The sequence below is a fragment of the Corvus kubaryi genome, unplaced genomic scaffold (assembly GCF_017639235.1).
Source record: "Corvus kubaryi isolate FWS band 111438036 unplaced genomic scaffold, C.kubaryi_AGA036_p1.0 66, whole genome shotgun sequence".
NCBI classification, from domain to species: domain Eukaryota; kingdom Metazoa; phylum Chordata; class Aves; order Passeriformes; family Corvidae; genus Corvus; species Corvus kubaryi.
The window spans coordinates 32,676,237-32,693,637 of NW_024582054.1; the positions used below are offsets into that span (position 1 = coordinate 32,676,237).

Consider the following 17,401-nt stretch of genomic DNA (forward strand, 5'->3'; position numbering starts at 1 on the left):
ATTTTCACATTTCACTGGAAGGCAAAGCAGAGAGTATAGCTAGTTAATGTATCTCCACCACTGACAGGAATATTAAGTTTTCTGTCATCTTGCTACCACAACTACCTTTCTCAGCATGCATTCTGTCCTAGTTCCTATTAAGGTGAGAGCAGAATCAAACTCATTAATTGTCTGCATTTTAGATATGATAAGAATTTAGTGGTTGGTGTTAATTAAACTACAAAACAACTCCTCTTGCTGCCGTGTGCATTCCAAGTTGGAGCAATTAATTCACTCACTTAAACTGATCAAGATTTAATTGCCATCACTCTGTGCAATTACTCCATAATTAAAGTAATTTGGTTCATTCCACTCGCTGACAGTGTCATTGAACAGCCATTCATAGTACCAAAAGAAGTGATAATTAACTTAAAGAACAGCTCAAGGCAGTTTTACACAGACTTTTTGTTATTCCTAAATATACCTATACAGGAGAAAGAAGCCTATCACATACTACAGGTGCTTCCCTTGTAAAGGGGTTCAGATCTTCTGTGTTCAATTTTTTTTCAGCAAATGCATTGTAACAAACCCAATTTTGGGGAAGGCTCTGTAGCTGTCACCAGACAATGCAGCATTTCATACAGGCAGGCACGATAAAACCTGGATCCTTGCAGCAGTTCAGGCATTCCCTGCCTGTTCCTGGAGACTCCTCGCTAGGAAAGGAAAAAAATAATCCTCAGTAAAAGGTTCCCTCCATCCAGGTAACACTGCCAGATCTCAGATCTTATTAAGTATCTTTTGACAGACCAAGTCCCCAGCTGATGGGACCAAGGGAAGGCAGAGAAATCTCAGGGTTTTTAATGATCTCAGTCCCCAGGTTGTTGACAATCATTGAATCATAGAATTATTTGGGTTGAAAGGAACCTTGAAGATCATCTCATTCCAACCCCCTGCCGTGGGCAGGGACACCTTCCACCATCCCAGGTTGTTCCAAGCCCCATCTAACCTGCCTTGACCATTGCCAGGGATCTATAAATAAATATCTGGTCTAGGTGTTCATGGCATGTCGACTCAGAACCCAATTTTGTGCTTATTTTATTGCAGAAAATGATTTTGCCAGAAGGGTTATTCCTCAAGGTTTGGAAGTGAATATTGCTGCCTGTTTTCAGAAAGGCTGTTTGTACTCACAAGTACAAAGCTGGGGCCCCTTCTAAGAGGCCAAACTTATTAGACCAGTCTAATCTTTGCCCAGTAACCTTGTGCAATGCCCATGCCAAGCTCTCTCCAGGGTGGGCAAAGAAAGAGCCAGATACATCTGTCTGTCCTTTCTTTTGAAGGATGGAGCAGCAGTCAGGACCTTCAACACATTGTCCACCCATTTCAAAGTCAAGCCTTCTCAGCCCAGGCACAGAAATTCAAAACGTGTCCTATTGCAATCATTTGGACATGAAGTTTGCAATATTTGTACCGATTTCTTTTCCCCCCACCATAAAAGTGATGTTAACCTAGAGAATCATCTCAAACAAATGGAACAAGCACACTTGCCTTGATCTGATGGACAGCGTGGACCCCAACCAAGCCAGGTTACAGTGATCATGGATCAGCCAGGAGAAATGAGGTTTTGTAATTATCAAACAACACAACAACAACACGGAAAACATGGAAGTTTAAGAAGAATGTAATGGGTTTAAACTGAAAAAGGGGAAATTTAGGTTAGATATACAGGAGAAATTCTTGCCTGAGGGTGAAAGTGGTGAGGCCCTGGCACATCAGGATGCCCAGAGAAGCTGTGGCCACCCCTGGATCCCTGGAAGTGTCCAAGGGCAGGTTGGATGGGGCGTGGAGCAACCTGGGCTAGGGGAAGGTGTCCCTGCCCATGGCAGGGGTTTGGAATGGGATGGTCTCTAGGGTTCCTTCCAACCCAAACCATTCTGTGACTTAATGATTCTGGGGTAAAATTAACACAAAGTTGTTTAAGCAGAAGGTGAACAGCTCATAAAGGGAATTGTGGCCCCTGGCTCCATGTGGCAGCAGATCCCATGTGGTCCTGCACTCTTGTGACCCACTTTGGAGGTGACAGGTTCCCTGCAACTCCTCTCCTGGTGCTCTTCCCTCAGCCATTAAATCCACAATTCTCAGCAATGCCAGACCTCCCCAGAAAGCTGAGCTATGCCATGAATTATTCCTCCACCTGCAGCATCCATAAATCAGAGCCTTTTGGTTGGGCTCCCAAATGCTTGTTAGCCTTCCGTGACTCAGCAGTGGCTAAGTTAATGTCAGCTCTACCCAGGGGAAAATACTCAATATTTCTTTTTACTTAAAAAGAAAGAGGGAAAAAAAAAACCCTCAAACATTATTTTTAAGCTCCTAAAAGAGCATTACGAAAGAAAGAAGGGAAGAAAAAAAGAGACTGTGTAAAGATTGCTTACCAGACTCCTTTTACAATAGTCAGCCACACAACAGAAATAGGTGGACATTAATTCATGCTAACCTTGCACACCTAAATACCATTAATTCATCAAAACTAATAACATTAATTCCTTCAAAAATGAGATTAAAGACAGGCACCCCTTGCAGTCATAATCTGTGGCTGATGACACTAAAATGAAACCGCCAGTATACAAAGCTACCAGCAGAGCTTGCAGAATCTCATAAATTGCAGCTGGAAACACATAAATCCTCAGGACAATGTACATTATTTTCTGGGGAGCGGGTGTTTGCACACCAATTGCCAGGCAAAAAGCAAAGCAAAGCTGTAAAACTTCTCCCCCAACCCAGGAGCTGTTGCCAGTTGATGTCACATGATGCCACTCGGACAAATGCTCACCTAAATCCATCAGGCTGGAGCAAGATTCAGGGCACATGTACTAAAAAACACTTTTGCTTTAAGTTTGTAAACCCAGGGAGCAGAAACCTCTGAGCTGGAGGTGCCCAGATCCTCTGGCAATGCGTGCAAGGCTTTGGGTACACAACCTACCCTCACTGGGGGATGTTGGAAGAGCTGGGAAAGGTCTTCAGCAGGACCTGCTGATGCCTCTGAAGGGCACTGAGATGGCTTTGGGGTGGAGAAGGGCTCAGCTGTACCCTGGCTCCAAAGGCAGCTGTAAGGAAGTTAAAAGCTTTCCTTCTGCTTTCACTGGGTTTTGGCCATGGGAATGGCATCAAGCTGAGTCAGGGGAGGTTTAAGTTGGGTATCAGGAAAAGGTTCTTCACTCAGAGGGTGATTGAGCACTGGAACATGGTTCCCAGGGCAGTGGTCACAGCCCCAAGGCTGCCAGAGCCAGGAGGGTTTGAACAACGCTCTCAGGGATGCCCAGGGTGGGATTGTTGGGGTGTCTGTGCAGGGCCCGGAGTTGGAGTGGATGATCCTTGTGGACCCCTTCCAGCTCAGGATATCCTATGAATGTATGGACTTTGGTGGTGGGAGAGCCTCTCATCTGCTCCTGAAACATCCTCCTGCTACTTTTGCTTATGCTGGAAGAGCGAGTGTCTGATCCCAGTGCTGGGCTGAGCCCCGCCAGGATCCTACTGTGCTTGGGCTGCCAGTGTCACCCTGTCCCTGAGATCTGTCACACTTCCTTCCCATCCTCTCTGTTGTACCCATTGCATTTTCCTTTTCTTCCAGGCTCAGGTGAATGGTTTCACCTGCATTCAGCAGGATGGGCAGCTAACCCACAGCTTTTACCTCAGGGCTCCTTTTTCCTGTGACCACTGCCCTGAGGGGACCCTGACAGCACATGCCACACCCAGCACACCTCCAGGTGCTGGGCCCACAGCTGTGTGTCACCTACAACATCACCTGCACTGGTTTGGGAGTTCCACTGATACCAGGGCAGGCCTGCGAGGGCATTCACAAACCTACAAATTCAACAAATTTCCGTCTTGCACTCTGAAGTCTCCAGTCTACAGAAGGTGGTCAGGATGAAGGCATGATCACCCCTACTGCTGGTGGCCACAGAGACCCAGAGATCATTTCAGGAGGCAGCAGGATGCTGCTGTCCCAGCCAGCTTGCCTGGCAGCACTGCCCAGGGCTCGTGAAGGACGGCGGCTGGTCCCACCAGCCCTGTGCCGGTACATCCAGAACACCGGAGGTATTATTTCCGATTAAGACCAGATTAAGCCCATTTAATTTTAACTCAGATTAAGCCCCTATTTAGAACCTGGCCCTGTTTCCAATGCAGCTGGGCTGACCCCCTCCCTCCCCCCTAGGGGGCTGTGAATCACCGTGGAGGGATGTTGGGTACCACCCAGCCTCTCCCCCATCCTCCTGAGACAGAGCAGCTAGCACTCTGAGTTACTAAAATAAGGCTTTGATGGTGGGCACTCATGTAAGAGCAGCGTTTTAGGATGGGGTTTAATATTTTGTGGCTTCAGGAGGGACCCCAGTGCCTGCAGTCCATGGGGGTGTTGGGCAGACGTGAGCACTGAGGAGCTGAACTGGTTTAATCTCTAAATAACGATGGAAGTGCAAGTGTGTGAATTACTCCAAATGAATGTATCACCCACACACGCTACACTCTCTGCATATCTAATTACGCAGCACTTGCTCCTGCCCTGCTTTTGAAGAAATACTCCACAAGCCACCAGTGCCTTTCAAACAAGTGATTACAATGCAATTTCGGGAAGGAAGAGTTTGGGACCCTTTCAGCCTAGCTGAAAAACAGCACTGGGGAGAACATAATCAATCTCACTGATTTTTTGTTCCTATTTGTGTAAAGAAGGCACCCCAAAGCTCCAAATCTGTGAGGAGATAGCCCCAAGACAAGCAAAATCTCTGTTTTTCAAGAGGAAAACAGATTTTTTTTTCTTAAGAACAAGGCACCACAGCAAAGGCAGGTTTGGCAGTACTTTTTTTTTCTTTTATTTGATAGATTTCTGGAGTAGCTGTTATTCTGACTTTACCAACTCATCCTTCATCCTAACCCTGCACTGGGCTGTGATATGAAGTGACTGTGTGGTGTGTTTTCACTTCCTATTGACTGGTTGTGTACTTCCCTCCTGCTAATCCCTTGTTAATGGACACTTTCTTTGAGCCAGCTGAGATCTGAGTTATGTTGTCTTTGTGCTTCTCGCAGATTTTATTACTTGGATATCTTTGTTTTCATTATTTCGAGATTTGGGGATTTTGTCTCTTCCCTTCAGATGGATTCATGCAGTTAGAGACGGGCTGGCCTCCCACAGCTCCTGTTTGCATTTGATCTGGGAGCAGTGGGAGAGCAGCTCCTGGGATGGAAACAGCACAGTCCCACACTTCAGCAGCCAAATCCAGGAGAAAACCCACTTTTGGCATTTGCTGGAAACCACCTCTCACTTCCAAGGGAAAAAAATAAAGCAAATCCACCACTCACTCGCTGAACTGGGGTGCGCTGGTTGTAACTGGGCTGTGCTGGAGGGTGCACACACAGCAAGATACAAACCACCCTCAGCAGCAGGGAGGTGGCAGGTGGAGCAGGCAAGGAGGGGACAGCCCCCCAGCTCTGGTCCTGGGATGCCAAGGGACTTCCAAAAATGCAGAGCCTGAGGCTGATGGAGCATGGCTAGGTACAGGCTGTCATGGAATCATGGAATCACAGAATGGCTTGGGTTGGAAGGGACCTTCAAAGGCCACTCAGTCCAACCCTCCTGCCGTGGGCAGGGACACCTTCAACTCATCAGGTTGGTCATGGCGTGGGGAAGCCATTGGTGACATCCCTGGACATGGTGCACGTGGCAGTGAGGTGCACGGGAGGTTCAAGGACACCACTCTGGTCTTCAGAGGAGGCAAAAAGGGCAATGCATGGTGCAGCAAGGACAGATGGAGAGCCCAGAAGGAGTCCTCTGGCAGCAGGCTCCCACCTGCAGGAGGGACAGGAGACCCACTGGGAAAATCCAGGGTTGCAGGACAGGCTTCTTGGGAAAGCAGAGAGGGGGAGATCCTGCAAAACCACCGGCAGAAGGGAAACACACAGTTAAAGACTTATTCCTCCCAATCAACTTGGAGCAGAGCTATAAAACTTTTCTTTTCTTTTTCATTTAAATATATTTTAGCCCCATCATCCTTAGGATGGGCACAAACCCAGTCCAGGGAGGAAAGGCAGAGTAGTCAGTGGTGGCATAACCTGAGCAGTCCCTGGAGAGCCAAGGCTGCCCACAGGGACCAGACAGGTCACCAGGGGCAGGTGGGAACTGGAGTGATGCTGAATTGGGTTTTCCAGACCAGCGGGAAGGTGTTTTCTAGTGGAGAAATCAGAAACTACCCCACAGTTTCAAGAAATGAGACAAAAATAAAACCCCCAAGAGTTCAAAGGAATATGGTTTGAGGGTGAGTTTCTCAGCTGGGACACAGAGCCTGGTGCTGGTCATGGCAGAGCTTTGGCCACGATGTCCCTGGAGCTGGGAACCTGCTCTTTGCAGACTGGGAACTGCTTCCAGCCAAATGCCACAGCTCAGAAAAGTCCTGGCATGTTCAACATCTCCACTTTGTCTTCTTAGGGCCCTCTCCTCAAAAAATCAGAAACAAATCTGATATTTTGGTGCTTCCTGATAAAATTTACCTCTGTCAAAATGACCTTTTGGTTAAACAGCACTAGCTGGCATTAATCCTATTATTTCATCATGATTATTATTTTTTATCAATCCAACACAGCTGCCATTTCATCTGGTACTGAGTGAGTTGAAGTTCTCAGCTGGGGCATGCCGTGCTCTCAGATGTGTGAAACGCTGATAGCCACAACATGAATCACCCACCCCTTGCCCTCCTGCCACCCTACAGTTGGCTCCAGGTCTACATTGAGATGGTCAGAGAAGTCAGCTCAGCATCAAGAAAAATAATCTCTTTCCAGTTTGTGGATGCACCAGATGAAATTCAGAGTTGTCTCCCACAGTGCCCTCAGCTCCTCACGGTTGGGCGATGCCACAGCGTTCCTCAACCTCTGCAAAAAGGAGGAAACGTGATAGAATTGCTGATGTCTTGAAAGGGATAACAAATACAAGACAGCCCTATTCCAAGATTGATTTTAAGGCAGATAAAGATGAGGGCTAAAGCATTTCAAATCCAATCCAACAAAGTCCTTAAGCGGCTGCTTTAAGGCAAGCAGAGGAATAATGCCATCGACTCAAAGGGGGTGTTTATCTGGTTATATTTATGAGGGCACTTAAGGGCTTTGCTGGATCAGGGTGTCAGGTGTGGGAGGAGAAACGCCCCGCTCGCCTGCCCGCCGTGGCCTCGGCACACCCGGCCACGCTGCACAACTTCCTGGGAAAATGCATCCAACGGGAGGTGCAGCCGTGACAGAGCCATTGGAAGGGCAGCACAGCCTGGATGGGTGCCCAGGGGATGTGGTGGGGTCTCATGAGAGCTCATCTCTCTAGTCTGGAAGTTGCTGATTCCACCTGAGAGCCAGGCATGGGTGAGGTGACCTTTTGAGGTCCTTGTTTCTGTGTGAGGGAAGGGTTGGAATTGCAGGAGGGGCTTGCACTGAGCTGCTCCTGCTGAGCCTGGCCATGGATAGACATGGGAACAGGCATGGATATAACCATGAGTGTGGACATGGAGAGTGACTTTTTACAGGAGCAGATAGTGAGAGGAAAAGGGGGAATGGTTTTTAATTGACAAAATTCTTGATGGCTAAAGACTGGTAGAATTGGGAATTCTAAGCCTGGAAAGGAGGAGGCTTCAGTGTGACTTCCAGTGCCTGAAGGTAGCCTTCAAGAAGGATGGAGAGGGAATTTTTACAAGAGCATGGAGTGACAGGGCAAGGGGGAATGGATTCAAACTAAAAGAGAGTAGGTTTAGATGGGGTATTAGGAAGAAATTCTTCCCTGTGTGGGTGGAGAGGCCCTGGCACAGGGTGCCCAGAGAAGCTGTGGCTGCCACTGGATCCCTGGAAGTGTCCAAGGCCAGGTTGGATGGGGCTTGGAGCACCCTGGGCTAGTGGAAGGTGTCCCCGCCCACAGTGCAGGGGTTGGAACAGGATGGGCTTTGAGGTCCCTTCCAACCCAAACCATTCTGTGATTCTGTGATGGATGTGCAATGAAATTAGGTCTGAATCACCATAAGGACCCTCTGGGACACACCTGAGAGCAGATTCCAGCTGGCAGTGGGAGCCTGTATTGGGACTGGGAATGTCCCAGCCCGTGCAGTGGAGAAGGGACAATTATTTACCAGAGCAGGTCCTTTCCTCAGGGCTTCCCAAGGACCTCATCTCCAATGAGTTCATCCAATGCAGCAAATCCCTTCTCTTGCAGCCCTCCAGATGAACCAGGCCTCAACCCCTCTCCCAAGACCACAATCTGGGTGACAATCCCAGAAAAGAAGGAGCCTTAGAAGATCCCTCTGGTTTTAGGAGACAGTGTAGGACAGTGGCTGCTGCTTCTGCAACTCTTCATTTGTCCTTTACAAGGTTCTGTGATTTAAGAATGTGTGTTAAATCTTCTGCAACAATCAATTCAAATATACAAGTTTGGCTATTCAAATTACTTTTCCAAAAGTACTTTAAAATGCATTAAGTTATTAATTGCCTGCTGGCACTTTAATCAAACGGGAAAATTGACATAGCCAGAGGCATGTATTTTTGTGGAAAGGAAATTTATTTAAGAAGAAACAGCGGCTCTTACTGCTTAATTTAAACTGAGAAAACTGTGGAAAATCAACTGCTATGGAAAATTAATAAAACATTTCCAGCTGCAAACAGTGACTAATTGTACAAGATGAAGACTGCCTAGAATTAATAACTTGCAATCTTCTGTGTGAAGAACCCCCTACCAGTTCAATTTACTGGGAGATTAAATTACTTCTAAGTTTGCCATATTAAAACAGAACATGAATAAAATGTTAGTGAAAGCACATCTATTATTTACTGTCTGTGATATGGATATAATTATTTCCAAACAACCACAATGTGACGTGACTGGCAATATTTAAATTATTTGCTAAAGAATGTAGTTTTACCACCTCGCTTCCTATAAAAAGAGCCCAAATGGGTTTTTACAGATGGCATATTTCTGCCACAGGGAATTATCCCCTCATCCTCTGCCCCATGGTGCCCAGCATCCCTATGTTACTTCTCTTTTAGCCCCACCTCTCGTCTCCCCCCACTGCCCCATATCCTATGAACTCCGCACCTCCTTCGCCTTCTCGATTTTTGTGTTTTCTCCCCCTTTTTCAAGCTGACTGCACAGAGTACCTTGTGCCAACAAGAGCTTTGGCAGCGGTAGAGCATAATCAGGCAAATGTTTTCCCCATGCACGAGGGCCCCTTGCTGATCCCAGCGCAGAAAGCTCACCTGTGGAGACGGAAAACTCACGCTTGTCTTTTTCAGAGTGTGCCAAGCTCGCGGGACGCACGAGCCCCTTCCAAGGAAGCAAAAAATAGGGAGGCAAACACGAAAACCCAGGCAAGAGGGTGTTTGTGAAAACCCAAACAAAACCCAGCAGGATTTCCTAGAAACCTGCGAAGGAGCAGGAGGTGGGAGAGGCATGGAGGATGGAGGAGTTGCCAGCCCTCGAGGCTTCCTGCTGGGATGCTGTGTGGTGGCCCCAGTGCATTGGTAGGTGCTGAGATAATGCAAAGAAAGAGGTTGTGCAATGGTGTGGCTTAGGTAGAGGGGATTTTCAAAGCCCCGAGTGAGCTGGGAGTGAGGAGAGACCACCTGGAACATGTTTGGGACTGATGGGATTGGCCACATGCTCACTGCCCTGTCATGAGATGCAAAACTGGAGAGGAAGGACAATGAGGAGCAGCTGAAGGATCTGGGGGTGGGGCTCAGACAGGAGAAAACGAGGCTCAGGTGTGACTTTGTCCCTCTCTGCAACTCCCTGAAAGGAAGTTGGAGCCAGGTGGGGATCGGGCTCTGCTCCCAGGCAACCAATGGCAGAATGAGAGGAAATGGCCCCAAGCTACACCAGGGAAGGTTCAGATTGGACATTAGGAAGAATTTCATCATGTAATGAGTTATCAAGCATTGGAATGGGCTGGCCAGGAGTCACCATCCCTGGAAGTGTTCCAGAAAAGACTGGACATGGCACTCAGTGCTCTGATGTGGTTGACGAGGTGGTGATCAGTCAAAGGTTGGACTTGACAATCTTAGAGGCCTTTTCCAACATAAGCGATTCTGTGATTTGATGTGAAAAGACTTCCAGGACCTTAATATAAAACTGAGACCCCCAAGAAGACCCCAAAGAATAAAGTATTGCAGAGAGATGGTGTGGGAGGATGTTAATGGGCCATAGGGTGTCTTATCCTCTACTTGGAGAAGACAGGAAGAAGGATGGTGTGGCAGCACCCCCTCTTTAGAGGGGAGAAACTGAGGTATAAAGTGACCTGGACCAACCCATCTCTGGACAAGCAGGCTGGGCCTTTGTGTGGGGCATCTTGCAGTCACAGCCCTGGCAGAGAGCCCACCCCACGTCCCTGTCCATCCACCCAGCCACTGAGCAGAGCTGATACCCCCAGCAAAGCTTGGGGGATATAAGGGCACAATTAAGTGCTCTCAGGAAGTGACAGAAAGGGATGAGAGCCATGGAGCTGGACGAACCACAGCAGGAATCACTCCACAACTCCTCCAAACAGAAATAAATGATTCTGTCATTAAAGCTCGGCATGGACATGGTTAAATACAGGTGCATTAAGCCAAAGCTGCCCAGGCAGCAGTGTCAGAGAAGGAGAGGACCAGCCACCCTCTCCAGCTGCTGCTGGAGGTCAGAAGAAGTTAAGCATGGAGTGATACCTTCACACCTTTTCTTTACCTCCACTGCTCTGCCACGATCCTGCTTCCAGCCAGGGGTGGTCCTTTGGACCTGCGTGTGTTCCTGAAGCGAGGAAATCCACAGCTCCGTCATTTGTCCTCACCTCAGCAGGAACCATTTACACTTGTGTTTAAAGGGATGTGGTCGTGCTCTGTAGAAATAACTGTGCTGCAGAAAAAGGAAAGGGACTCTGTGGTAACTGTGGGCACCTTGTTTGCTGTTTATCCCCATCTGTCCTTAAGTGCCCTTCCCAGCTAGAGGTGATCCCTGTCCCTCACACTCTCTGCCTGGGAAAGTCTCCTGAGGAAGATGCTGAGCCCAAGCAGAAGGCCCTGAGGAGATGAGTCAGCCCACTCCCAGCTCCTCAGCTTGACACTTTGGGAGAAGCAGCTCATGTTCACAGAATCCCAGAATATCTTGGGTTGGACCTTAAAGCCCATCTCATTCCAACCTTCCTGGCCTGGGCAGGTATACCTTCCACTATCCCAGGTTGCTCCAAGCCCCACCCTTGGACAATTCCAGGGATGGGGCAGCCACAGCTTCTCTGGGCACCCCGTGCCAGGGCCTCCCCACCCTCACAGGGAAGAATTTCTTCCCACTATCCCATCTAACCCTGCCCTCTGGCGGTCTGAATCCATTCCCCCTTGTCCTGTCACTCCAGGCCCCCATAAAACCCTTCTTCTCTATCCGCAAAGCAGTGAGTTGCAGCTCAGATCTGTTGGTTATCTTGGAGAATGTGGATGGAGATGGAGTTTCCCAAAGACGCTTTCACATGTCAATAATTGAGTGTGGCACATTTAATCACCGTAGTCCTGTTGCTGTGCAAACCTGGGGACCTCTCCTCTTGATGTCAGCTTAGACCCGATTTTCTAATTGCATTACCTGGGTAATTAGATAGAAATACAGCAGCCCTGTGCTGCACCAGAGCGAGGATCCACTTCCTAGCAGAATTAACCTGGCTTTAGTATGGAAAACTCATACACACACACGGGCACACAGACACATTCAACTTAACCCGGCTGCGATCACACGGATTAGACCGTGGGGCTTGTTCCCTTCAAGAAATGGCTCAAAATGACACAGGCTTGGTTCCAAATGGACTGTAATTTGAATTCCAGCAATTAGAGGTACGAGACAACATGGAAGCCGCCACGTTCCCACCATCCAGCACCTTTGCAGGATCGCCCAACAGCCCAGTCCAGCCCAGCTTGAGATGCTCCGGATTTGGGTGCACCAGACACCAAGGAGCATTTTTGGCTTCATGAAAGCCCAATGCTGGGAAAGGTTTTGAGTGTTATGGGCTTCCTCACCGAGTCCTGCAGGTGTTTGGTGTCACAGCACGTCCCCCGTGATGGTGGCAGCACCTGGGGAAGAGGGAGTGACTGTTTTTTGCAGGCAGAAGGACTCGCTGCAGCCATGACTGGTTGCCACCATGCCCTGCTGTCACCATGCCTACTGCCACTGTACCTTTTCCCAGCCAGGGAGGAGAATTAGCTTCACCCTGGAGTGGGTTCAAGAACAAGAAAGAAAAGAATAATCCCCCCACGGCAGGGTGCAAGTCTTGTAAAAACAAGTGGCTGTAGCGCTCACCTGGAGTCCTGGTGAGATTTGTTGGCCTGGTGAGATTTGTTGGCCTGAAGGTCCCGTCCTTTCCCTCGTGGTCCATGCAGAGATGGGGATGTGCCCACACCTTCATGTCCACTGGCCAGGGACAATCTGCACTGACCTTGGCCATGGTGTGACCAGTGAGGAGTAGGAGGGAAAAGGCATCTTCATGCAGAGGGTGGCTGGTATTTAACACAGGTCCAGCCCCTTTTCCAGCCCTTCGCGCCTATCTGGGACAACCTGGTCTTTCTTTGCTTTGAAACTCCCATTTCCCATCCCATCTCACCCCTGCCCACACTTGTCCCACCTGTCCCCACCACCCTCAGCCACTATATCTCTCTGACACACCACCAACCCTCCCTTTCTCCCTCCTTTTGTTGTTCCTGCCCCGCCCTTTCTTTTTTCTTCTTTTTTTTTTTTTTTTCCCCTAAAGAGCGAACAAAACAAAACAAGAAAAGGCGATGCCAAGCCGATCCTCTTAACCCAGCGTTCTTACCCCGGGGAGGGCCCCGGCAGCGTCGAGGCGCACGGCGAAAACCCCCACGCATTTTGTCCTGTTTCTTCAGAGCAACTCGAGCAAATTGAAAGCCGCGGAGGGGTGTGTGCCCCCAGGCACTTGGTAAATCCACTTCCTTTGTCATAACAAGAACAAATCCCACCTTTGAAGTTTTTCCTTCTTGTTACAAGGGGAATGTCTTTTGTTTAATCCATTTTAGCCTTTAATGCCTGACCTGGATCAATCCTGTTGGGTAGATTACACACTACTCACGCCGACTTTAAACTACCCTACAGGGATTTTTATTCTTCCCCCCTTCTCCCCACCGCATTTGTGTGAGAATCTCAGCAATAATCGGCATTACGACTTTAGACTATCACTCACTTTGAAGGAGGAGACTGTCCTTTAACAAAGGGGAGGGAGGGGGAGGAAACCCTCAAATATCAAACAGATTTAATCAGCTTTGAGGCCTTTCAATCTCATATTCATACCGGATCTTTACTAGTTATGAAAATCAGTGCAGAACTTGGCTGAGCTCTGTGTCTCCGTGTTCTCCTCCCCTGTTTCATGCTCCGTTCAGGACTGAACTCACTTTTGCAGCCTTCCCAGTGCTGGTCCAGGGGAAATACGGGAAGTATCCACCCAGGACTGCTGCAAACAGCCTACCAGGGTGTCCATCACCCACACCATGCCTGAACTGCACTGTTCTCCTCCTCTTCTCACGCCAGTGGAAGAGGCTGAAAACTGCTGCCAGGAGGACCCAGGTGACCCCCATGGTGACCATGACTTCCATGGTGGGTGGATATCAGCACAGAGGATAAATCTACACATGAACTCATAACCTCCAGCTCCTTAAACCTTTACATTAGGACTTGCTGTGGCAAGTGGTGACCCTCAGCTCTTGCCATCTCCTTATTTCACAAGACAACCTTTAGCAGGGGCTGCCTGTGTTCCCTAAAAGCTACTTAGAGCAGGAATGTCCTGTCCCAAAGCCTTCTCCTGCTGGCAGCTTCTCCCTTCTCCTGCAGCACTGAGGCACCGGCTGTGCTGTGGGCCTTGTTAACAGACTGACATTGGCTTCGCTGCTGTTTCTCGTGGTTTAAGGCCAATCACCAGCCTTGTGCAAAGCCACAGGGCTCAGGCACACGCAGAGCTGCAGGAGAGCTCCAGAGGGGACTGCAAACACCATTTCCCACTCCTTCCCAGCTCTGGCACCAGGATGGAGCTGATAGCATTCCCACCAGTCTTACTTTGCTCCTGGTGGCCACAAAGTGGAGGAGGCCTGAATGACCCAATCCCTCCCCAGGAGCTCTCTGTCTTGGAAAGCTCCAAGGCAGAGGCTGCACATGGTCCCCTCATCATGTCATTGCTCTTCCAACTCAAACCAGTTTTTCCTTGAGTGCAGCTTTGACCTTTCCCCAAGGAACAGGAGAGCCAAATCCTGCTCCAGGAGGCTCATAGTCCATCTCCCCTCACCAGATGTGGCCCAGCATCACTTCTGTTCCTTCCCTCTGGACTCCCTACAAGTTGCCTACAAGGTTTTGAAGCCCTGAGCTGGGCACAAGGCTTCTCTCATGCCTGGTAGGAGCACACAAGGCAGGATCACTTCCTGCCAGGTCTCACATGTGGCTCTCTTTATAATAAACACCCTAAATAAGTTTTTCTTTGCTGTCCAATCAGCTTTAGGCTGTGATTTGTTCTGCCTTCACAACCCGGCCCCCTGTGCCACTGCTTTCCCACCTCTTCTCAATTTCATACCTGTGTGCCCAATTTTGCTCTCCTAAATGTCCCCAGAAGCCCTGGCTTTGAGAATTTGTAACTGCTCATTTCTGATCTTAGTTCATCCAGGTCTATTTTGGACTCCTGCACAAAGGCTCTGGTCTCTCCCTGTCTCCAAGGGCCACAGGTGCACCAGCTCGGTGTCTCATCCATCCAAGCATGGGAAGGAAAGTGAAAGGGATCAAATGACCCAAATATGCCAGCAACATCTCACATTGCAGCCCTTAAATTCCTCTCGTCTTTGAATGGCTGTTTCTGGTGGTTTCTGCTCCTGCCTCATGGGTAGATGCCCTATTGTGGAAGCTCAGAAGACTGGGAACATGAGGACATTGAGGAGACTGATGAATGCCAAGACGAGATTTGGGCAACTCAGTGACATCTCCCATCCTTGCCCCTCAAGCGGCTCCCAGCCAGAAACCAGCCAAGGTCACCCCAAAAAGTCATCCCACAAGACATGGGAACCAAACGCTCCTGCCACCACCAGTGGCCACATTTGGGGCCCCAAAACACCTGCCAGGACCCTGCTGCCTCACCCTGGGGAATGAAGCAAAGAGCGGGATTGTTTTACAGCAAAAATACACCCCTGGGTTAGAGCAGCTGTGGGTCAGAGTACCAGGATTAGAGTACCCGTTCCTGACAGCATCAGCCTGGGAGATAAAGTGACTTTTCCTTGTCTTCCACAGGGCCAAGCCTTAGCAGTGGGTGTAGCAGAGCATTTTGGCACGTGGAGCCAGCGGGCTGCTCAGGAAGGGGCCAGGGAGCCCCCAGACATCCCCCAGGACAGCCAAGTAAGGAACCATCTCCTTTCACTTTTTATGAGATTGATATGCTTTGAAATTAGTAACCCTCCATTAGCTCTCCAAATAGCTCCGAATCATTAGGGTCAGTACGTCTGCACTCCTCAAAATGAGCTTTTACCTGAATTAGCATCTCAAAGAGGCAGGACTCCCTTCCCCGGTTTTAATTCCAGCGTCGCGCTGCACATCAGGATGGTTTTGGTGGCCAATCCAAGCCCCGCATCCCAAATACATTCAGAGGAACCTGCTGGCTTGTTTAAAATGTTCTTTTTCCTTCCCATTCTTTACTAAATGCCTATTATATTAATGTTTAAAATCCATTTAAGTTCATCATGGGTGGCTTTGTGAAAGGACAGCGGCTCCATCACTGTAATTAGATGATTTATTGCCCTCTCGTGGTGACACGCGCTAACTAGAGAAGCTGTGATTTAAATTGGATGATCCTTCCAAGAGTGTTTGAGTGAGAAATAAAGGGAGAATTATTAATACTATTAGAGAGCAGTGGCGTGTTCGTGCAAGGGATATACTGTGCTGGGAGAGGGATTAGCCAAAACTTGCTGGTTTTGCAGCTGAGCGTGGCTTTTCCCCGGTGTGGGACCGGCATCTCCCTCAGCCAGAGCTGTGAGCAGGGCAAGGTGCTGGCACAGCAATGGGCACGGTGTTAAAAACCAAGTGTTAGCCAAAATCACTGGGTTTAGAATTGGAAACTCTGGGGAAACCACCCCCATGAGAGGAATCGTTGCTTCATCCCAGCCAGGTGTCCCATCTGCCTCATAAATCGGGATGTCTCTGTCTTCCCTCCTTTTCAGGGGCTGCTGGCCACCGGAAAGAGTGAAGGAGGTTAAATCCTTTTTTTTCATTGAAATTTTAGTTCCTTTCTTCTTCCTGCTGATTAAAATACTTTAAGCACTATCTGGGCTGACAGACCCTCTTCCCTACGAGTATGCAGCCTTCTTCATTCCCGCTCTTGGGAGAACTGGATGACTCCCAGAGCCATCCCACTGCAAGACAATTCACCACCAGTGTAAGTGAATCCACATGAACACTTCTCACCGATTCAATTAAAACACCAGGCAGGCCTGAGCTGCAATAATTTGGGATAGAAACCAAGTATAGACCTAGCCTGGAGCTGTTATTTAAAAGCCTGGGTTAATACAGTGTAAACCCATGAGCACATCCTCTTATGATGGGGCTTAAATCTTTTAAGAGTGGCTTATATCAATCTAGTTTAAGTCAATTCCTCACCGAGTTAAGCTAAATTGAAAGAAGCACTCAGACCCCAAACACAGAGCTGGTGTTACCTAATCCCTCTGCACACAGCCATGGCTTTGGCCAGCGCCTACTGGGAGGGGACAAGCCCCAGGGAGCCTTGGCCAGGCCCTGGGGAGCACCACGGCACAGAGTGTCACAGTTTGATCCCCACAGCTCCCTGCAAACACAGCTGCCCCCTCTCAAGGGTCCCCTTTGCTGCAGAACCATGGTGTGGCCCTGTCATCACAGAGGACAGGCGTCTCCAGGTCACCATTCCTTCACGATGAGCTTCATCCCCAAATTAAAAACAACTGCTTGTCAAGCTTTGGAGAAAACCTCTTTTTATGCTGGGTTTATCCAAAGGGATGGGCAAAGATTTAAAAAATGGTTTCCTGGCAGGAGGTACAAGGGGAGTTTCAGACACAGTGGGTGGATGTCCTGTGACCACCAAAGGTCTGTGTGCAGATGAGGACTTTAGAGTGATGAAGGAAAAAATAAAGGAAAAAAATCTTTTCTCCTACTTGGGACTAAGCCTGGAGGCCACAAACTGTTTCAATGCCCAATTACATGATTTTTGTATGATTCTGGGGTCAGCTGGCTGGCATAAGGCCCAGGAGCTCCCACCAGGAATGCCGTGACCTGCACAGAGGTAAAATTAGTTGTGGAAGCTAAGGGAATTCCAACCTAGATTTTGGGCACAGCCATTAGGAAGCTCCTTGGTTGGGTCCCATGAGCCCATGGCCCATCAGCCCCGGATGTATCAGCATC

General features: G+C 48.9%; 1 long non-coding RNA gene across 4 annotated transcripts; it reads right to left on the reverse strand.

Annotated features, from left to right (window-relative positions):
- Nucleotides 1-4,817: 4,817 nt before the first annotated feature.
- On the reverse strand, nt 4,818-16,045 carry LOC121674066. 4 transcript variants are annotated; one of them, XR_006019436.1, is made up of 5 exons: nt 12,807-16,045; nt 12,296-12,421; nt 10,706-10,873; nt 8,124-9,243; nt 4,818-6,891 (listed from the first exon to the last, which is right to left on the reverse strand). It is a non-coding gene; the product is annotated as an uncharacterized LOC121674066 (long non-coding RNA). The 4 variants fall into 4 exon arrangements; XR_006019435.1 differs by lacking the exon at nt 12,807-16,045 and having other exon boundaries at nt 4,818-5,895; nt 6,707-6,891; nt 12,296-12,784; XR_006019433.1 differs by lacking the exon at nt 12,807-16,045 and having other exon boundaries at nt 12,296-12,785.
- Nucleotides 16,046-17,401: the final 1,356 nt, after the last annotated feature.